A 22,306-nucleotide genomic window follows, 5' to 3' on the forward strand; every position below is an offset into this window, starting at 1 on the left:
TGTGCGTACAACATCCAAATCCTCTCTTTTTTTCTCTTAATATTATTGTGCCTGGAAAGAAATTTGCGGCTACTCCATGGGGGCCGCTAGATCACTGTCAGATGTGACACAGTGTAAGCTGCTGTTTGTTTTCACAGCTTCTTTTCATAGTCGATGAGTTTGCTTCGACATGACAGATACCAGGGAGAACATCAGTCTGCTGTGCCCTTCAGAGATGTCCCCTGAAAATAAGTGTTTGTGCGATAGACAGCAACAAACAGAGCTCCTCTGCGCTTTCATATTTTCACCACATTTCAAGTGTTTCTTTTCTTTTCCACGTCTGAAATAAATCGCACATTTACACTCAAAGCAGTCTGGACTCGCCCAGGTAGGACCCGAGTGCCACGGGACCACTTATTCATTCTGCTTATGAGTTACTACCACAGGACGTGATGAAATTCAACCTCTAAAAACGAATAATAAAAACACACAGATTCATTTAAGATCCACTGACTCAGACTGCTGCCTGAGAGGGAAAAAACTGTCCAAGCACCAAGCTATGTAAATGAAGCCACAGCCAAAATCACTTTGGCCCCTGCCACGCAGGTTATTTACGAGCTCTCATTAGTAAATGACTTTCACACAGTCCTGTATACGGCATCGTCTCTGCTTTCACTTCATACTGTAAAAATGAAAATCCACAGAATTAATGTTCTGGAAAATATAGTCGTAATAAAAAGTCCCGCGAACGCTTGTGCGCCGCCAAAAACGTTTCCCCCTATTCGCTCAAATCAGCACAATTAACCTGCAGGAGAGAACACGGTGTTTCGATTTATTACCGCCCACAGGCACGGCGACGGGCATCTGTTCAGTGAGACTGCGTTTAGGCTGACAGGCTGACAACCACGGGCCGCCACGCAGATGAGAACATGTGAACAAGAGTGACACGGCGAGCGCGAAAACGGCACTTTAAGTTTAGTTGCGCATCACCCCAGAGCCCCAAACGTGTGCCGAGCTGTGCATCAGCCTCATCACAGGTGATACCATCTGCTGTTTCGGGGCGAATGATTGAATGACTGCTGAGTGGATGGCATATTGCTGCCTGGCAGGTGGAGACGTTAAAGCCGTCCCGGGAGAGTCAGCGGTACGTGTTGAACACTCCCCCTGCCTCTGTTGACATCTTCAGGACGCGCCAGTCAAGCACTTCTGAAGCGCTTCGTCCTCTGCGCGCGCCGACAAGGAAGCTGCTGTGGGAAAACACGCTGTCACACGTGATACGCCATCTGCACGCTGGCATGCGGGGCCTGGGGTTGCACTGGGTGGTACTGCATTAATAATGTTTCAGCAGCACTAACTTGGCTTTAGAAACAAAGTGACCAATAATGTGGTCTTCACCTGAAGGCCTTACGTTCTCTGACACTTCTTAATGTTCCAGTACCTTAACTTTAGTCTTTCGTATCCTTTCATATATCTGGATTACAATACTTGTGCATTTTAAAGAGATCAAGTACATTAAGTCAAAGGAGGGATGTTGCTTCTCTTTATGCTGATTTTCAAAACATGAGGCCCAAAGTAGAAATGCTAACTGCACAAAATTCAGGTAAGAAATACATTAGATCAGGTTGTCACAGTTTACAATGGACCAACTTCAAAAAATCTCCTTAACTAATCACAAGAAGCACTAGCTTTGAAAGCTAGCTAACAGCCAGGTGATTGGATGATTCACCCAGAGCTAGGTGTTTCTGCTGTGGGCCAATCAGACTGTAGTTTGTCTAAACGCACACAGCCCAGAGTCGGGAATGATAGATCCAGAAATCCTGGTATTATTTAGGACTCTGGCTTTTTTCCTGCAGAGGAGGCAATCTTTCACATGTGTGGCACCTTGCTGCGAAGTATTATTAATCTGCAGTTGCTAGTGCCATTTTTCTTTGTTGCTGTTTGCTGAGACAAAACCAAGAGATTGAACAATTTGATTGGGAAGACCAGCCCAGTCCTGCGAGGGGAACCTCTGCATGCAGCAGCACCCCCCTCTTCTTTGGTTAGCTAGAGGAGCGCGCTGTTAGAAACTCAGAATGAGGAAGTCCTCCTGTGAATGCAGGAAGTCCTTACTTCCTGTTACCATCCAGCTATCCAGTCAATTCACCAATTTCCACTAATTAGAGTAAAATGACTTTCTCCCCATCAACATCATCAATGAAGTTGATAGTTAACCTTTAGCAGCTGACTCTCATTGCACGTTTTAATCCTGTTACTTTATAATAATGGCTACATTATGTTGCGGAATCAATCAATGTAGAGCAGTGACACAAACCACAGAGGCCCAGAAGAGTGCAGTCAAACGATGAGTTTATTAACACACAGGAGAGAAAACATCAGCATATGTCTTCTGACAAAAATACATGTTGTGAACACTTTTACAGCAGTGAGGTATCCGCCCCTCCAAGGCGTAAAAATAGGTTAAAGACATTAGTTACAGTAAATGGTACATCTTAGATGGCTATAAACAAACATACTTCTCATTTCTATAACACCTTCCAAACAAGGTAATAACTTCAAGCCTTCAGGGTCTCTGAGGCCTGGTTATTGACTCCGGTCATCTGTTACCAAGTAGACTAAAATGCAGTTAGAAGCTAAATGAGTTAAGGCCTCAGGTCTGGCACATTTCGAGATTATGTGTATTGTAAGCATGTATTGCAGTTATCCTTCTATGCTCTAGTCTTTAACACGATAGATTGTGAAGACGTCACGCTTCACAAAGCTTAAGACCCTCTGTAGACTGAGCAACAATGAATGAGCACAAATATTATGCAATGTGCATGAAATACTTCTGGCCGTACCTGTAATAAAAGTTAACATAATGGAAGGATCCTCAAATGAACATCTTCAATAAACAACTTTAATGCAGTATCAATACTGTGAGAAATATTATTAAATGAAATAATGCTGTAAAGAATGTTATTAATGCAATTATAATGATGCAGGTTATATGGCAGCAATAAAAGAATTTCTGTATCTCCACAATTATTATAAAATACATGAAGATGAGAAATACCGTATTTTCACGACCATAAGGCGCACTTAAAAGTCTTAGATTTTCTTCAAAAAGTACGGCGCGCCCTATAGCGCAGTGCGCCCTGTGTGTTGTAAGGAGGACGTAGTAGAGAACACCATGAGAACGCTAAAGGGTGAAGTGTGGGCGTTGATCGTATATACCGGACAATCGCACATACCTGTATAAAAGGACAGGTATGTGCATTATGTGGAACATCGTTGTTTTAACAACCCTGAAAATGGCAAAGAGACACGCTTATGAAGCACAGTTTAAAGTGAAGGCCATCAGCTACGCGGAGGAACATGGAAATCGAGCAGCGGCGAGAGAATTTAAGATTAACGAATCGATGGTTAAAATGGAGGAAGCTAGAAAACAAGCTCCGGCAGGTCAAGAAAACGCAGCTGAGTTTCCGCGGACATAAGGCGAGGTGGCCCGAGTTGGAGGAAAGACTCGAGCGGTGGATCATCGAGCAAAGCGCGAGCGGGAGAAGCGTTTCGACGGTCACCATTCGGCTAAAAGCAGTTTCACTAGCTGAAGAGATGAACATTGAACATTTCCGAGGAGGTCCGTCTTGGTGCTTTCGTTTTATGAAACGGTGCCATTTTTCCATCCGGACCAGGACTACGGTAGCGCAGCAACTTCCAGCGGATTATAAGGAAAAGCTGGCCATCTTCCGCTCCTACTGCAGCAAACACATCGGCGACAAAAACATCCAGCCCAGCCACATCACAAACATGGACGAGGTCCCGCTCACTTTTGACATCCCGGTGAGTCACACTGTGGAGAAGAAGGGGACCAGCACGGTAGCGATACGCACAACGGGGCACGAAAAGTCTTCTTTCACTGTTGTGCTTGGCTGCCATGCTAATGGACAGAAACTGCCGCCTATGGTGATTTTTAAGAGAAAGACTTTGCCTAAAGAGAAGTTTCCAGCAGGAATCATCATTAAGGCAAATGAAAAGGGCTGGATGGATGAGGAAATGATGAAAGAGTGGCTGAGGGAGGTGTATGTAAGGAGACCAGGTGGTTTTTTCCACGCATCACCATCGCTCTTAATCTGTGACTCTATGCGTGCCCATCTCACAGCCGATGTGAAAAAACTAGTGAAGCAAATGAACTGTGAGCTTGCTGTCATTCCGGGAGGCCTGACAAAGGAACTCCAACCGCTGGGCATCGGTGTGAACCGCCCGTTCAAAGTAAGGCTGCGAGCGGCGTGGGAGCGATGGATGACCGATGGGGACCACAGTTCCACCAAGAGTGGAAGGCAGCGCCGGGCGAGTTACGCCACAATTTGCCAATGGATTGTAGATGCTTGGGCTAACATGTCTGCTGGCACTGTTGTTCGAGCTTTCGCAAAAGCCGGCATCATTTCCGAGGAGCCGCACGGCACGGAAAGTGACTCTGACAGTGAAGAAAGTGAACCTGGCATGTTTGATGGAGATTTAGCGCAGCTGTTCAATTCAGACACAGAGGATGAGGACTTCGATGGGTTTGATTGATGATAAAAATGTGAGTACCAAACTTTGTTTTGCTCCTGCTTTATTTTTAAATACGCACACTTGTGTGCTTGTGTGTTGTTGATGATGACGATTACTGGTAATAAAAATGTGAGTAAGGTACCGAACTCAGGTTTGCTCCCGCTTTATTTTTAAATACGCATACGGTACTTGTATGCGCCCTATGATCCAGTGCGCCTTATGTGTGTGTTAAATACAGTAATGGCACACATAACTGAGACTGCGCCTTTTAGTACAGTGCGTCTTATGGTCGTGAAAATACGGTATTATTATCAGTAGTAGAAGCAGTAAATAATGTTCATGTTTTCTTAATGAAATCATTCAATTCTGTTCTCATACAGGGATCAGAGGAGAATTGTAAATTCATTTAATTGATTCATTTCACCTCAAATTGTACATAAATACATTACTTAGAAAAATGTAGTGTCACACTATACCTTAGTAGATTACACTATGTAGGCCTTTGAAATAGGGAAGCATTGTTTGGTCTCATGAAAGGAGTTAGCATGACTTCCTCACCGCGCCTGTCTGGAGCTGTAAGCTGCAAACTCGCTGCTTTCCACTGCAAATGCAAACCAAATACTTAAAGCATGAAAATCTAAAAACAATACATTGCTACCAAGAATCGAGTGCATTTATTTGGTGATATCTTTGACTGTATTTTGAGTATTTTGAAATAAAATATAAATTGCTTCATTTTCAACAGATATTCATCTTCACTTTACATTTCACCCTTTGCTTGCTTTGAGATGTTCAGCATCACCATACATTACAACAGCTTTCTTTTTAAAAACAAACCAGCAGGCTAAACAAAGCAGAGCTGCTGTTACCAGCTGTGGTACATAAAGATGAATAATAGTTAAAAACATATTGTCAGATTTCTGCCTTTGGATATTTTGCAGCACACTTCTAATAAACAAAGACAGAAAAAAAAGATGAATGTGTACATGCATGATAAATCCGTGCAGCCAGTCATGCTTGAATGTTTGCTTGAGAACGTGCTGTAATCGTAACAGAGAACACAGAGCGCAGAACAGAACCTGAACAGCACATTTGCATGCAGAACTGAAAGGTCCAGTTTGTGCGCAGGAATAATTCATGGATTAAGTCTATTGTGTTTCCAGATCTGTGCAGGTAAGCGACAGGCGTCGTTTACATTCCTGTGGCTTTTGACTGCGAGCGTCCCTGCAGGGATGAAGCTGTGTTTTTCCTGTTGCCTGCTGATGTCATATCCCTGCAGAAAACAAACCGAGTGTGTTTCCTGTTGATGGGAGCGCGTCAGCTCCCATCTGTTCGTGCAATCACACACGCACAGACAAAAACTCTCACTGACCGCACCTTTGTCCTCCCGTCGAAGTCATCCACAACATAGCCATTATGTCAGCTGGCTGTCCACCGCTGCAGATATCACCTTTCCACAGCTCCCAGTGTGGTGAGTAACGGTCCTCTGGAAGCACAGAGTAGCTGCAAATCAGCAATGTGCAGAAATGTGGTGTCCAAGTTCCAGTATGAGGGAAAATCCCCAGTATGAGTTAAGTGCTTTACATTTGCATTTCAGAACAGTATATTCAAGCTTTGGGATTTGGAGCCGCAGCAGTTACTATTTGTTACATCCAGGAAAAAAGATGTGTATTCAGCTTGAGAAGCACTTAAAGATGAAGAGGTTAGAAATAAGCAGACGTGCTGGGGGAGAAGAAAACACGTCAGCTGTGTTCTCAGAGTACGACAAAAACAATACCAGATGAATACAATTGTTTGCTGATGATCATGCCGACGCTTTCTGATTCATTTGACAGGAAGTCTTTACATGCAAGCGCATAAAAACGCTGCAGAGGTTGTTTCGTACTCGCGCAGTTTGAATCGTCCTCAGTCGTGTCAGAGGAAATGGAGCCGTTTGCACAGGCGGGAGCCCACACAGCACCACCTCTGACTAAAACCCAGTACAACTGTATGTGTCTGTATGTGCGCCTCTCTTTGCATTTGTCACAGCCTGTATTGAGGTATGGAAGGTCACCCGTGCATGAGCCTAATGTGCGCTTGTGCGTCTGCGTGGGAGGCCACAGCTTGACTCCTAGTGTTGACACTGGCGCGGTGACAGTGCAAATGCTCGGCTGTGTCAATGACTGGGAGTCACACCCCGCTTGCCCCTTTGCGGAGAGCGAATATTAATAATTCAAAGTGATCTCGACTGCTTCTGAGGCTGTTACCCGTTGCCCTGGGATGAGCTGATATTGCTGCTGCATGAAAGGCCACCAACAGGCAAAAGGCAGAGGAGGAAAAACTGTGATGCGCGGCTAAAAGGCACCCCCGAGGTTCCTGCTATCAGCTCAGCTGTGGTGATAGAATTATATTGCTTCGAGAAAGCAAAAGCCCTCTTTGTGTGCATATAGAAAGCCACGTCTATTAGAACGCTCAGTGTGTACACACACGACTGATTTCTTATTTTGAGTCTGTCAACCTATCGGTAACCCTGAAAATGATACAGACGTTCTACTGTCCACCTGCTCTGTCCATTCTTTTCAAAATTCTCGGTTTTCGAGCTGCAGCTTTAGGTTAGTGCCAAACAAAATCTCTGTGTCAAAGTGGCTTCCCACCCACAGAGAGAAATGGATGGTAAAAAGAGGCTGGGCCGGCCCGATGTTGTGTCGCTGGGTTTTCATGCTCTGATCCCCGTAGCGAGATGGGGTGATGCCTAATCTAACTCACACTGCTAGCCTGATGCATCTGCTTTTACCCTGCTGGCACATGAACTACCGTAATCTATCCGAGTGATGTCACACGATAGCAGCTATCATGTGACATCGTGCTCAGAAACCACCGAGGCAAAGACATAAACAACAGCATTCGGCCTCCCGCCCTACCCTACCCCTATCCCCGCATAGCAAGATTAGCTTTTATCAAACTGACATCTTGTTGTCTTTGGCAGGTGAGGATCGTCTCACACAAACAGATTAAAGGGAAAAGCTGAGTTATAATGTCATTTGAATGCAGCAGCAACAACATCCCGAGATGCTCAAAGACAAGAATAAAGCCTGTCACAGAAATTTAAACACAGTACCATCCTGGGAAGGGAAATACACCAGTGCAAACTAAACAAGGTACACTGTGGAATAGTTCACTGACTGTATGAGGTAGACGAAGAAAGATTTGGATTTTGGGCGACTCTTCTTTACACGCGGGAGGTTTTTTTGAGCACAAACGACCTGCTTACGCTCAGATTTAAGACCACACAAGGGTTTTTTTTTTGAGCCAATCAGAGGTGGCCTTGCTGGTGTATCTTGGATCATTGTCCCGCTCCATAACCCAAGTGTGTTTGAGCTTTATAGCACAAACTCATGGCCAGACATTTCCATCAGGATTGACAGAGAGCAGAATTCGTGATTCCATCAAATACAGCAAGACGTCCAGATCCTAAAGCAGCAGAGCCGACCGAGACCGTGACGATGCCACCGCCGTGTTTCACTGCTTTTTATTACGTGCTGTGTTAGCTTCATGACAGATATGATGAGAAAAACCTCGTCAGGAAGTGTTTTGGCAAATGTGAGATAAGCCTTTGTGTTCTTTTTGGTCTACAGTGGTTTTAGTCTTGGAGGTCTAATCTCAATAAATCAATAAAATGCTTCCCTCAGGGAGACTTGAACCTAGTGGGACTATAAACTCATCAGGAACATGTTTACTGGCTCTAGAGTGAAATGATTGTTTTCCCATGGACTTCTTGACTTCTTCTTGAGAGTGATCCGTATGGCAGAACGCTGCTGCAGGACTGCTCTCCCGTCCCTGCAGGACATTTACGTCAAGAGATGCTGGACTCAGATTTTGAAGGACCCGTCCCATCCCAGCAACGAACTGTTCCAGCTTCTGAAAGCAGGCAGAAGGTTCTGCACCATCCGAACAAGAACAGAGAGGCTCAAGAGGAGTTTTTATCCTCAGGCCGTTCGTGTGTTGGATCAGCCCTTAAAGTCTATGAGTGAGGCATCGGTAAAATGATGCCTGTGTGATACTATGCTGCTGTTTAGCAGGTAAAATTCACAAGGTATGAATACAAAGCAACTCATTTTAAAGTCATTACATGATTGGAGTTTTAGAGGCTACAGCTGATCATAACGTTGGTATTTAGTATAAAGTGACTGACTCACTCCCCTCACATTACCACAGCTGCCAAAAACTCAGTGATGTAATGAAACCAGAAATTTTCCTCCACGTCAGCCAACCACAAGATGACCCCAATCACTACATGCCTTGTACGCAGCAAATACAACACATTTTGTTGAGGTTAGTATTAGAATGATTGTGTTCTACTTAACTTGTGAACATGGAAACCGAAGTAGTGACAACCACATGAAACAGGTTTCTGTCTGTAGTGCAACATTAAAAGGCGGAAACACCAGCAGTGAGTAAGATCTGACCTGAAAAAGCCCCGACTCTTCCCTGGGACTGTGCAAACTCTTCAGGAAGACACTTTTACCACCTCCAGGGAGCGTTTATCGTTTTAGCTTGTCAGCTGGTCCCACTCTTATCAACACTAATATCTCAACTGCAGGAAAAGTTTATTAAATCTGAATAAAAGTTCACCTGAACTCAAGAATGAACTTATTAAAATGTGTCGGAATTACTACACAATTCAAATGATAATAAAATAATGTTTTACATGTAAAAGCTACGAGATCAGCTTGACTGAGACATTTTATTGTCCTGAAAAATCTTTTTTTGTTTTGCATTTTTACATGTATTCACTCAGGAAAGTGAGGTTGTGTCTTAATTTCACTTTCACTGAATTAACGACATGAAACTTTGGTGTCTGTGTGGCTTTAGCAGCCGGTCGTCCAGTACAGCGTCACAGAGAGTAACTACATACATTAAGAGTCCGGACAGTCATGGAGGAACGGAGACTACAACCGGAACAGATGGAGGCAGACGTGATGAGAAACTGGGCCACTGAACAACTTTTATGTAGAAATCTCTGGGAGGAGTCTGAAAAGCTAAAGTCGGCGGGTCCTAGCCTTGCCCTGAAAGAAGCCAATTAACCCTGGAAATGTCATGTTATTGAATGTATGCACATTCATGTCTGAGATTCACAAGAAGCAGGCTGCTGATCATTTTTCTTGGCTAGCTGTATCCATAATGTTACTGGCATAGCGTTTGCACAATCCCGTGCTGGGATCGGCTGATCTCGTCCTGTCAGCACTCTGGAGCGAGTCTCAAGCTTTTGATGCAAGACTCATCTTCGACTCCTGAGTCTATACTTGCGGTTTTTATGTCTCAGTAACCACTGAAATTCAACCAGTCAAATGTATAAATCTCTTCTCATTCTTTAAGATGGGAGCTTTAAAAAAACTGCAGAATAACAGCTTGTCATTGCCAAGAATGCAGCAGAGCAGGAAGACTTGCTTCTAGGAGATCTAGGAGGCTTTTGGGTTGTGGATGTTCTGCTACATCCACTTTCATCAAATGTGTCCATATGTCTACTCTTCTCTTCCTCCCAAGTGTTGACATTTTTTCTATGTTTGCATGAGAAACTGGTAGCGTGGGTGCTAGCTGAACCCCTTTTTGTCAGGGGGAGGTCAAATGTGCATGTTTAAGGAAAATTACCTCTGATGGATAAACTTCCAAACCTTTCTACTCAACTTAATTACTTCTGATTGGATCTTGTCTTTTTTCTACAGAAGGTTATTATTATTATTCTTGAGAAAAAATAATTGAATTAAGTCTGTTGGAGAGAAGTGATTGTAAAGTGGTGGCATCATAATGGACAGAAGTGTTCAAAAAGGATTCGAGCTGATTCAGTGAGGTAACATGTGCTACCTTCATCAAATTTCAAATGTGCGCATGTAAACCAAATCCAGTGGCTGAGCTGCTTTCAAATCTTAATCGGGGTTAGATTTGCAGGTCAACAGCACCTGATCCCCGAAACAGCTGTTTCGAAGGAAGCCTCTAAAGCAAACATGTGAACTATTTAACCCTGTTAGGAAGGTCAAAGTCTTTCTGGGTTGAGTGGCAATTAGGTACATCCAGCTAAGAGGTGATTGAGAAAGACGAGCTGACCCGAGTTCAGTCGAAGCTGTCAGGATGGATTCTTAGCAAGACCCCGCTGATACTCTCTCAGTAATGTTTCTGAACTTCATCACAAAAGAACGTCTGTCGTACACTTAACCTCGGCGCACAGGAAACAGTCATGGCGGCACAGAGAGAGTTGGGCATTGTTTAAAAAAGCGCCCCTGCTTTTACTGTTGACAAGCTAATTGAAGGAAATCTGGGGATCATTTCAAAAAGCCCGACACAGACGATAAGAAGAATCGATCGGGAATTCAGAGGAGCTTAAAAGCCACATGATGCTTGAATAATTGCCCCGAGAGCCACATGTGCAGGTTTGCTCTCGCCATCCACACAAGAACAAAGTTCTCGCCGGTACGTGTGGGCAGCCACAAACTTAACATGCAGCCCGAATCTCGCCGCGCTATCAGCGCTCTTCCATTTCTGCGGTTTGCACAAATCCATATTAAGCTGCGATATGTCTTTGGGGTTTGGCACCTTCACACCTTGAGCGTCGTGGAGATGAGAGTTAGCCTGTTAAATATTAATGTGGGGCCAGATGCCCGCTGGCCGCTGGCATTTATCTTAACCTGCTCCAGCAGGTGTGAGCCCAGCAGGCCCCATTGGCATCCAGGAGGAGCACTCAACCTCTGGATCATTTAGAGGCGTTAAAGGATTATATCTGCGCTGGACCGAGACTGGACCAATACACCCGAGGGGATGGAGAGAAGGACAGAGCGAAGGAGAGAGAGGAGAGGGGGAAATGATTGTGTCTTCCCGGCGAATGGAGAGAGAGGCAGCTCAGAGATGGATGGGGTGTGGTGTGCGCCTGGGCAAACACTCCCCGCTGTTTGCTTCTCTCTTCCCATTTTTCTCCCAAGGGCAAACAGAGAATTGAGCGAGCTGCAGCTGTCTAAGTGTGTGAGCTCGCAAGCATGAGCTGGTGAAGATGACCTCCGTGACCTCTACATAAGTAGCAGGGAAGCACCACCAACAAGCCACCCTCCTGGGGCTCTTGGCCACTGGCCCCCTTCATTACTCCCTTGAGATCCCCAGGCGCAGCCCCCTGCCACCATCCTTGTATTAACCGTAATGAGGACACCGCAGCGGGGAGGAAAGGAAGAGTCGCAGCATGTGTCACTGCTGAAGAACGCCACACTCACTGGCTTTAAGAGAAATACAGCAGCCTTCACCCGTCTCCCTCTCTCTCCTCTCCCACATCCTATATTTCCTTCATTTCTCTGCCCGATGACTCCATTTTTCTCCAACAGCGGCACGAGGCAGCCCGGGCAGCAAAGTGCAGTCCGTCATGTCGAGGTAGTTTCTGTGCTAAGCACATGATTTTCAGATCATTGTGACAAGCTGCTGAGAGGAAGACTGGATGGTACAGGACAACCTGTTTACTGTACGATCCAACATGGACATTTTCTTTCTTTAATCAAATCGTCAAAATAGATCGAGTGCGTCTCTTTATTCTACTATTATTTGGTATTTTTCTCATTTCTGTGACTTTTTCACCTTTTCAGTCGATACAGCTGATGATTTTTGAAGTACAACTAAAAGTTTAATCTGCAACGGGCAACTTCTGGACTCACGGTAGCAAATTATAACAATCGACCTCAGACACATAGGGGGTGCAAATTCATAGGCTGCATCCTCCTGAAGACCCGGCCTTCGCGGTCTATGTGGGCCGGGTCCTCCGAAAGGCTGGAAGTGAGCGGTGGAGAAATTGGACGGTCTAGCCTTCAGATCTGGTAACGAACTGATCATGTGATTCAGGTGTGGTGACCCAAGGTGAGCTCTAAAACCTGCAGGACACCGGCCCTCGGGGCCTGGAATTGCCCACCCCTGGTCTAGCCTTCAGATTTCCGCCGTCTCGGTGGAGTTTGATAAACTCAGCTGTGACGTTGTGATAAACTGAGCAGATATTTGAAGTTCACACAGCTACATTCTCACCTGAAAATATCTTAAAAGTGTATTTTGTGATCCAGAAAGAGTAATAAGAGTAATATTAAAACTAAGTAGCTGCTGCCATTGTTGTAAACTGAGCTGGGCCGCGCTATGAATTCTGGGACCGGTTGGGCCACGAAGGAAACACCCGACCCATCCTTCAAATCTGGGGAAAAGGAGGACGCATTTGGACAACCTTTGTCGCGTCGCTGTGACGTAATCTGCCTACAGATGCGGCCTCAGGAGGATGCAGTCCCTGAATTTGGACACCCCCATACTTTACGTCTAGACGTTATTAGACGACACCATGGCAACCACAGGCTGTTAGGAACAAAATGTGTGTTCCCCGACAGTCACCCGGGGAAAGGGTTGGAAATAAGTACACACTGGTGTAGTGGAAAACCTCTGAGTGACGCCGTGTGTGCCAACCCAGTGGGTAGCTGGGCTCTGAGTAATGCAGGGTAATGATCTGCTATTTATTAAAAATAGAAAAGCAAATCTGTGTTGTGGATGCTTATTGATTACTCAGTGTAAGTTTCATGCAGAGCAGTAATCAGATGATAGCTGATGACTAACAATCAGTAACTTTCATTCATTTAGAAAACGTATACTGTATATGACTCATGGCTGAAATGTTGGACTCTGCTTTTGTGTAATTGAAGAGATTAAGCAAGACTGTAAAACATACCCACTGAAAACTTTAACCATTCATACTGTAGCTAGTCAGCAAAATTAATTTGTGAAAACATTCGTTTTTTAGTGGTTAACACTATTGTCTCAAAGAAACAAGGTTTGAATCCACCAAGGTTTGTTTGTTTGTGGGTGCTCCAGCTTCCTCCCACGGTCCAAAGACATGCAGTTAGCGAGGTTAAGATAACCGGTGATTCTAACAGGTGTAAATGGTTGTGTGTCTCTCTGAGTTAGTCCTGTGACAGACTGGCAGCCTGTCGAGGGTGTACCCAACCTCTATGGGATAGGCTCCTGCAACCCTGATTAGATTGATTGATTGATTGATTGATTGATTGATTGGTAATTTATTTCAACATGTGAACAATATACAAGTACATTTAGAAAAGAAATGAGAGAAAAAAAATATACTATACAAATTACATACAAAAAAACATTCTGATTAATTTACATGTTGAAAGGGAGTGGGAAGAAGTATACACTTATTTAATCCCACCCCTGTCCCATAAATTATCAGTGAATATTTAGTCAGCTTCCTTACTGATATAATTTGTAATAAAAATAGTGAACAGATTTCTGATATACTATATACTATAATATCACATCATGAATTTTTTGTTTGTTTGTTTTTAAATAGAGACATTCACTTAATTTAAATATTTTCCTTTTCTTTATAGATCGAGAAGATCATATTTTTATAACTCTTTTTGAACAGTTTTATGTTTGGACATTGCTTTAATTCCATGTTCAGTTTGTTCCATAGTTTCACTCCTTGAACAGACATAATAATAATAATAATAATAATGGATTGGATTTATATAGCGCTTTTCAAGACCCTCAAAGCGCTTTACAATACCACTATTCATTCACTCTCACATTCACTCACTGGTGGAGGCAGCTACAGCTGTAGCCACAGCTGCCCAGGGGCAGACTGACAGAAGCGAGGCTGCCATATCGCGCCATCGGCCCCTCTGGCCAACACCAGTAGGCGATGGGTGAAGTGTCTTGCCCAAGGACACAACGACCGGGAACTGGCGACCTTCTGATTACAAGGCGAACTGCCAACTCTTGAGCCACGATCGCCCACTTGACTTTGGGTTTCACCAACTTAAAAAAAATAAGACAATTATTAGCATTTTGCTTTTTCTTTTTAAATTTCTGGCAGTTTTTTGGGGGGGTTGACAGAGTGTGTAATTAGTTCACCAGACGACAGCTGCACATCTGTATCTGCCTTTACCTGTCTGTATGTGCGTGTGTCTGTCTCACTGCTGTCTGAGTGCCATTTGTTGTTGTGGAAAACACTGGGTTGTGGTTGCCAGTTGATGATTTCACTGCACACGAGGCTGGTTTGGTTTTAATTACGTGGGTGAGTCTGTAGAATAGCCAATCAGTCTGTACGATACAATTAGAGTCAAAATAAAGGAACTGGTTAGTCATGCTGTGTAGAAAAGAATAATGAGAGCTGTGCTAACTCTGATGTGATTGCTGTTTAAATTGTAAGAATTTCATTTGAAAGCTCACATTTTTCATATGCAATTAAAGATTAGGGTGAAATCTTACTGCACTCACGTGTTCGTACCGTGAGACTCTTGTATTTGTGATTGTTTATAGCTGTTGTGATTTATACGTGAAGTGATTTCACCAGTATAAACTGGTCCCCAAGTACAAGGACACAGACTCACACACGCCTGGATCAAAGGCTTCATTCTTTTTATTCTTCAAAAAAAGAAAGAAAAAACATTTTTCATAATAGATTTGTATGTTTGAGACTGAGAGGATCCTTCCCTGTTTGCTTGGAGTGTATATTTGATTCTCAGGAAGGGGAGATTGGAGAGGTTGTAGAGAGCCATGAAAATAATAAGCGCAGAGCTGTAGATAAAATAGGTTATGACTAATCTAAGGTGGACTGCACTCTCTTATCTTATGGTTCTCTGTTGATGTGCTTGGATGAAACCTGAATCCATTCGTTCTGAGCTTCGTGTAGAAGAAATAAACAAAACACGTATTCGCTACTTTGTTTTTTGTATTTTGCTCAAAGCGATTTGATGATGCCAAATAACTTTTTGGGTGGAAGTAAATTCAAATTCTCATCTATAAATGGTGTAAAAGCATTTTTACAGCTTAAATATTTGTATCTATAATATTCAGGCAAATATAACTAAATTATCTTTTGGATATCAATTTGAAAACTACATCTAGCAAACTAAAATATGTGTGAGCTAGTGCCACTCAGATAGGTTTGAATGAGTTTTGGTGAAAGCTCTCACCACCTGACACAGAGGCAGAGTGCAAAACACACTTGCTCGGTTTATGTGGGTTATAATTATAATGTATTGATGCAATGTATATAATATATTATTACAAAAAATAGTGCTTGGAAAACTTTTCCCAAAGGGTCCGGCTGCAATTAGACACATTTTTTGGCTGCTCAGGGCTGCGGGTGGACTGGAGCCCATCCCAGCTGCCGTAGCCCAAGAGGCAGAGTTCACCCCCCAGTTTGTCGCATGGCTTGAATCTCTCCTCATCTTATTAAAATCACACTGAAACAGTTTGTTTATTACTTGATTAGTTGCAGAAAATAACTCTTAAAAATTGGCAGCTTGTGAGGAACAAGGTAAAACCAAGAAGACTGGAAAGTAAAGCTAACCCCAAAAACTGCACGTCCTCTACTGTCCACCGAGTTCACCCCCGACAGGGGTCATCCATCTCACATGGAAAAGATCCCAACTGTGCTGCATTAAAACATGTTTCATGAATTAAAAGATGGTTTTGATGGATGTTTTCTCCCTTTGTAAAAAATATACCATGTAGACTGATCATTGAGAGGTCGGTACCTTTTCGGCCTCATCTTCACTGACTAGAGGCGCTGGACTGATTGTGTTTCTTTTTCTGGTCATTAATAACAGAATTGTGTTAAATAATGCGACTTGCTGTGTGCTACAGCACATGTCACATGTTGTGAAAAGGACCCAGAAGCAGACGTGAGAGAGGAACTGCAGGTAGAACCAAAAAACCCAGAGCCTTTATTGTGGCCGAGGGCAGCAGCAAACATGAAACTATGAAAAGACTATGAGAGACGACGATGACTGTGAAGATTATAACTGACGACCTGACAAGGAGTGAACAGAAACACTAAATACACACAAAGGTAATCAGGGGAAGTGAGAACACACGAGGAAACAGCTGATACACATGAACCTGATGACGCTACGGGGATCGTCACAATGAGCAGGAACACACCAGACTCTTTCAAAATAAAACAGGAAACATGGAGACGTGGAGATGACAACACATGACAGACAAGAAACAGAATACAAAACCAAGGAGACGTAATAATCATAGCTAAACTAAAAACCCCAAATAAGAATGACACAAGAGCTTATAATGACAAACCGAACATAAGAAACTCAAAATATACAGAATAAAGTCAAAACAGTGCGTAAGCGCTGGGCATCTGTACAGTTTATGGATACAGGTCATGAGGTGAGCATTGGCCAATCACTTAACACTTAGTCCTGTTTTCTAAATATGATTTCAAAATCTTATGAACTCAAAATGAGGAGTCCAAAGCCAGTGAGCGGCGGGTGCATCACGGTATATTCAGAGTGAAAGTGGAGGCCAAAGAACCAACAGTGAAATGACAGAATGCTGCTTCACTAACAGGATCTGGCGATAAACGGAAATAAGTGGGCTTGACAGCGCGATCCACCCTTTCCACATTACATTCAGACGTCTGAGGTATTGATCACATGTAAACATTATTAAGTGCAGCAAGTGAACAAAAAGGCACCGCAGGGAGAAAAGAGTATGGCGGCTGACCTGCTGGCATCTGTACGGTGAAGTCAAGGGAGGAAGAATGACTTTACTCAATATTCCAGAAATGACTGTTTTTATCGCGATATCCTCCTGACATTTTAAGGTCTTGAAAGACTGATACGCTGATAATAACAGGAAGTGTCCTTTTGAATTACTGACATGTATTCTTTACTCTGAATGGCCTCTATTGTGAAAATCTCTCTGCTGCATCTTCTGCTAGTAGATTTGGGAAATTGGTGAAGGTCATGACTACTGGGAGAAAATGTATAAAAACATTCAGCAGCTGTGTGTGTGTGTGTGTGCTTGTGTGCGCGAATCGGTGGTCTTGCTGGCCTAGAGTAGCAGATGGGCACTCTGTATGACTGATGGTTTTGTGAAACATGAAGGTGTTGTGTCAATAAACGGTGTTCCACCCCATCCATCAAATGCCACCGACAGCAACGTGTGCACATTTCTACCCGTTACACTTTCTGTGTACAATACACAGATACACAAAGACAAACAACCCTACATGCACACACAAACACAAACAAACGTACCTGTACGGGATAAACACAGGAACACCCACCAAAAACTACAAGAACATGCATAGCCAGATGCAACGCACGCAGCTTCACCGGCCCTGCACGGTCACGCTGCACTGCTCTGCACCAGTCTGGCTGCTTCGGCGCACTTACATCTGTGGGAAAACACAAAAGTGAGAAATAAATCTTGTTCAACGGTGCATGAAGGTATTGAGTTTTCCACGTGTTGCCTGTGTGGGTTCAGCAGTGAGCGACTAGTTCGTTTTTACAACAGCAAATCTCATGTGAAAATCAACTTACTGCTAGTCTGTGGGTTTTTGACTGCCCTGAATATTTTGTTGTGAAAATGACTCTCAGGGCTGCCAGGCTTTTTATTTTATGCCACATGTGGTTGAATCACATTTTAACTCATGTGCATATTTACTGTTATGTTTTTTTCCTTCCTGCTTCCTGAATAACCAGCTGAGTGTCGAGATCACAACAACAGCCAACCTTTTCTGCTAACACAGGAAAATCTTTTACTTTGAAGGGGAAACTTCTGTTTCCAGTTTGTGTCGCACTTTTTTAAGATTTACTACTGCTCAGCAAGAAGGTGGCGAGTGTTTCCAAACAAGTCTTACGAGGCCCAACCATGGCAGTCTACCAGGAAGTTTCTGGTGCAACCCAAAAGGTTGAAAAACACACCTTTCTCTAATGACCTGTGGTTGCCAGTTCCAACTGGTTTCTAGGTGTGTGGGACTGAGGAATTAGCACCGTGATGGACTGGCAACCCGTCCACTGTCAACCCTGCCTTTTCACAACAGCCTCCCTGCAGCCCTTATTGAATACGTGTTCAGGTCAATGCACGGATGAAAACGACTGAGTGACACACACTCAAAAACAAGATCAGCTGACAAAGAAGAAAGCTAGGTGGACATTTGGATTCTGCTTGTTCAGTCTAGTTCAGTGAGCCGCGTGCTTTAGCACAAAGCAGACACAAGATTAGCTGTTGAAAAAACAAACTTAAGTTTAATGTCAGAACAACCACAAAGTTAATTGCGCAGGTTTTACTTTACAGCCTCTACGACTTGTCTGCACGTTCCTCGGGCGATTCCTCGGTTAATGTACAGACAATCATTTGCAGTTGGAAAAAAGTTAAACATTCTTCCCGTCTCTCCGCCGTCTGTCTCTGCAAATTAAATCATTCTCCACATCAGACAATGCCTGCCTGTCTTCTTCATTCACTGTGTTTTCCAGACAAAAATACACCCACAGCCCCTGTGACATTATTACTCTATCTATAAGAGTCTACTTCCAAATGTCAGGCACATGCCCCGAGGAATGTCATACAACCTCTGGCCGAATATTAGATGAGGAGGCGCGCGTTGGTCTGACTACACAGGCGATCCTCAGACTGTTAATAAAGACCAGACAATGTTGTCAGCCACTTGATTCGAACAGGATGTTTTCATCACGCTGCCGGTGGAGATTGCTGCAAGAGAATTGTTGGACAAACCATAAACAACTTCCGTTTCTGTTTTCGAGAAGAATGCGGCAGATCGATTTTTTGCCATTATGTGTGTTCATTGCGATATCTTTTGCTTTCTGCAGCTCTACGTCAGCATCTCGATGTGTCTCTCCTGCCATCATGGTCACTGAAGGTGATGGAGGTTATCCTGAGTGCATAATGAGGCTTTGTATATACACTGGAATCATTTTCACGTACGGCGAGCCCCTAATTTTCAGGAAATACCTATAATGCCTGATAACACCATAACAGACCTAGAGTAAAGATAATGTTTGCATATTTTGTGTGGTTGGTTTTCAGGGAATTTGATAAGTGAGGCATCAAAGAGATTTCTGAGAAAAAACAGACAACTCCCGTGATTAAACTCCGATTTATGTACAGAATACAGACACCAGTCCAGTATAGAAAATGTTTGCTCCAGTCTATATGTAATCTATGTTTTTGTACTCATTATAATTACATTCTTGGTTTTGATAACAGTCTAAATACTTGGGGCTTTGTATAGGTAGAACATTACCTATACATACATTACTTGTCAGATTAAAGATAAACCCTCTCGTTCAATGTTTTGTCATTGTTTTCACTGTCTTCTGTGGTGCGGCTGTTAACTAGGGATGGGTATCAATTAGGTTTTATCTGATACCGGTGCCAAATCGGTACTTTTGAAACGGTGCCGGTGCTCAAACGGTGCTCAAACCGGTGCTTAAAGAATGGAGAACACAAAATTGGTCCAAAAACCTCTCATGTTCAGCTGGTTTTTTGTAAAAAGATAACAATGTTAGCCTTTTCTGCAGCTATAGAGCATATATGGTATCACTCTTGGCTGGAAGCAGTGCTTAAACAATGGAAAAAACACAAACTTTGTCCAAAAACCTCTCATGTTTAGCTGTTTCCCTCTTTTTCTTTGGTCATTTTAGCCTTTTTGGCCAGGGTGAAGGGAGTATCTGCCATCAAACAAGAAGACAGCTGCATGTAGCTATGATGGTGTTTGCTAGTTCACCTTACATGCATTAATTTAATAACGTGGTTAGCCTACTCAACGTAAATTACACACCAACAACATGAAGCTACTCACGCAGAGAAGAACGGCTGCTGCTGCCATCAAATACGGCGCATTTCTGGGCTTTTAAAAAAAACGCTATGCGTCGCCAGGTGTTTCATCGGATTCGAGGTGTTACTTCCTTTGACAGTATCACAGTATCAGCTTAAAGCACTTGTTGCTGCTGAGTTTGCATATTTTGCTGTGAAGTACAGCCAGACTTTTGACCGCTTCGCCTTGGGCATTTTTAATCTGTAGCTCTGCATAAAAGAACGTATGTACCTGGCCCCGCCTACTATCCTCGGAAACGTAAAATGATTGGCTAGAAGTGTATCACAGCTCAGGAAAAAAATAAAGCACCGAAATGTGCGCTGCTTTTCGGTCTGGTTACTACCGTTTATGTCATGATGGCACCGGACACCGGTACCCATCCCTACTGTTAACGTATCCCTGATCTGAGCTCTGGAGGAGGCACAAACCAAGCTTTAAGGGCCTCAGGTTAGTGTACCCCGAGTGCCAAGCTCAGTGTGATATCTGTGCCAAATCAACATGCGGATCCATCTGCTGTGTTGAACCCGTGGGAAATACGAGAGCATCCAAAAGTAGTTTCATCTTGAGTACTGAAGACATCACAACTATAAAATGAAACATCTGGATTTATTTCATTGGTGAAAAAGCTGTAAATAAAGCAAAATAAGGGAAGTTTTATGTTCCCAAAGAAGCCCGCACCCCTCTCTGGAACATGTTGGCTGCTGTTCCTTAAGTCTGCAGTTCAGCTTTGGTGATTTTTGATTGTTATTCTACCGTCTTTCTGTTTCTCGATGAAAACAATGTACAATGTACCCTGGAGGTGTGTTTTGGGTATGTATTGTATATTTTTAAACAAAATGTAATTTCGTCTGAAAAGAGAAGCCATTAGGAAACTCTCTCTTACGAATGGCCAACAGGGGACGATTCCCATGGTGGCAAAACATCTAATTGCACACCAGTCTTTGGGAAAATGACGTTTTGGCTCGTTTGATCCTCAGGAAACATTTTCTTGATGAGTTTAAATGATGATCCCAATTAGAGTTTAAAAAATAAAGACTAAAGCAGGGTTGTGGCTACCTTGTGTGTGGTCAGTGTCTTGTTTTGTCAGATCCGCCCTTGTGTCATCACACTCTGTTTCAAGACGATGAAAAAGCTCAGTGAGATGTTTAATACCCTCGCCAACCAATCCGGTCGTTCAGTCTGACGTCACTAGCTGTGTCTGGGTCTAAACTCCGCTGCAGGTCCATATATTAAACGATCACTATGGCATTACTGAGAGTTGAAAAACTGTCTAAAGTCTTTCATCTTTAATAAAATGATCAGCGTTCTGCTCTACCAGGTGTAACAACTGAGTTTAACATCCAGGCATCCATGAAAACGGAATTTATGACATTTAACGGAGTTAGATTAGATTAGATTAGATTAGATTAGATTAGATTAGATAGAACTTTATTAATCCCTCGGGTGGGTTCCTCTGGGAAATTCGATTTCCAAAAAAGCACAGCACCGACAGAAGTTACAGAGTTACAGAATATTATATATATATATATATATATATATATATATATATACACACACTGAAGAAAAATATAAACGCAACACTTTTGTTTTTGCTCCCATTCCCCATGGGATGGACGTAGAGACCTAAAATTCATTCCAGATACACAATATAACCATCCCTCCCAAACAGTGGTCACAAATCAGTCCAAATGTGTGGTAGTGGGCACATCTGCTATATTGAGATAATCCATCCCACCTCACAGGTGTGCCACATCAGGATGCTCTTCTGACATCATGAGTAGTGCACAGGTGTACCTCAGACTGCCCACAACAAAAGGCCACCCTGGAATGTGCAGTTTTGTCTCACAGCAAAATGCCACAGATGCCACAAGCAATGAGGGGGCGTGCAATTGGCATGCTGACAGCAGGAATGTCAACCAGATCTGTCGCCCGTGCATTGAATGTTCATTTCTCAACCATAAGCCGTCTCCACAGGCGTTTCAGAGAATGTGGCAGCACATCCAACCGGCCTCACAACCGCAGACCTCGTGTAACCACACCAGCCCAGGACCTCCACATCCAGCAGGTTCACCTCCAAGATCGTCTGAGACCAGCCACCCAGACAGCTGCTGGAACAATTGGTTTGCACAACCAAACAATTTCTGCACAAACTGT

At 43.4% G+C, this 22,306-nt stretch overlaps 1 long non-coding RNA gene across 1 annotated transcript; it reads right to left on the reverse strand.

Moving 5' to 3' along the window:
* Positions 1-13,546: 13,546 nt before the first annotated feature.
* Positions 13,547-17,503, reverse strand: LOC145420513 (uncharacterized). Its single transcript, XR_013901835.1, has 2 exons — positions 14,453-17,503; positions 13,547-14,322 (listed from the first exon to the last, which is right to left on the reverse strand). It is a non-coding gene; the product is annotated as an uncharacterized LOC145420513 (long non-coding RNA).
* Between the last annotated feature and the right edge of the window lie 4,803 nt (positions 17,504-22,306).

Source organism: Astatotilapia calliptera, chromosome 15, assembly GCF_964374335.1.
Source record: "Astatotilapia calliptera chromosome 15, fAstCal68.1, whole genome shotgun sequence".
Taxonomy (NCBI): Eukaryota; Metazoa; Chordata; class Actinopteri; order Cichliformes; family Cichlidae; genus Astatotilapia; species Astatotilapia calliptera.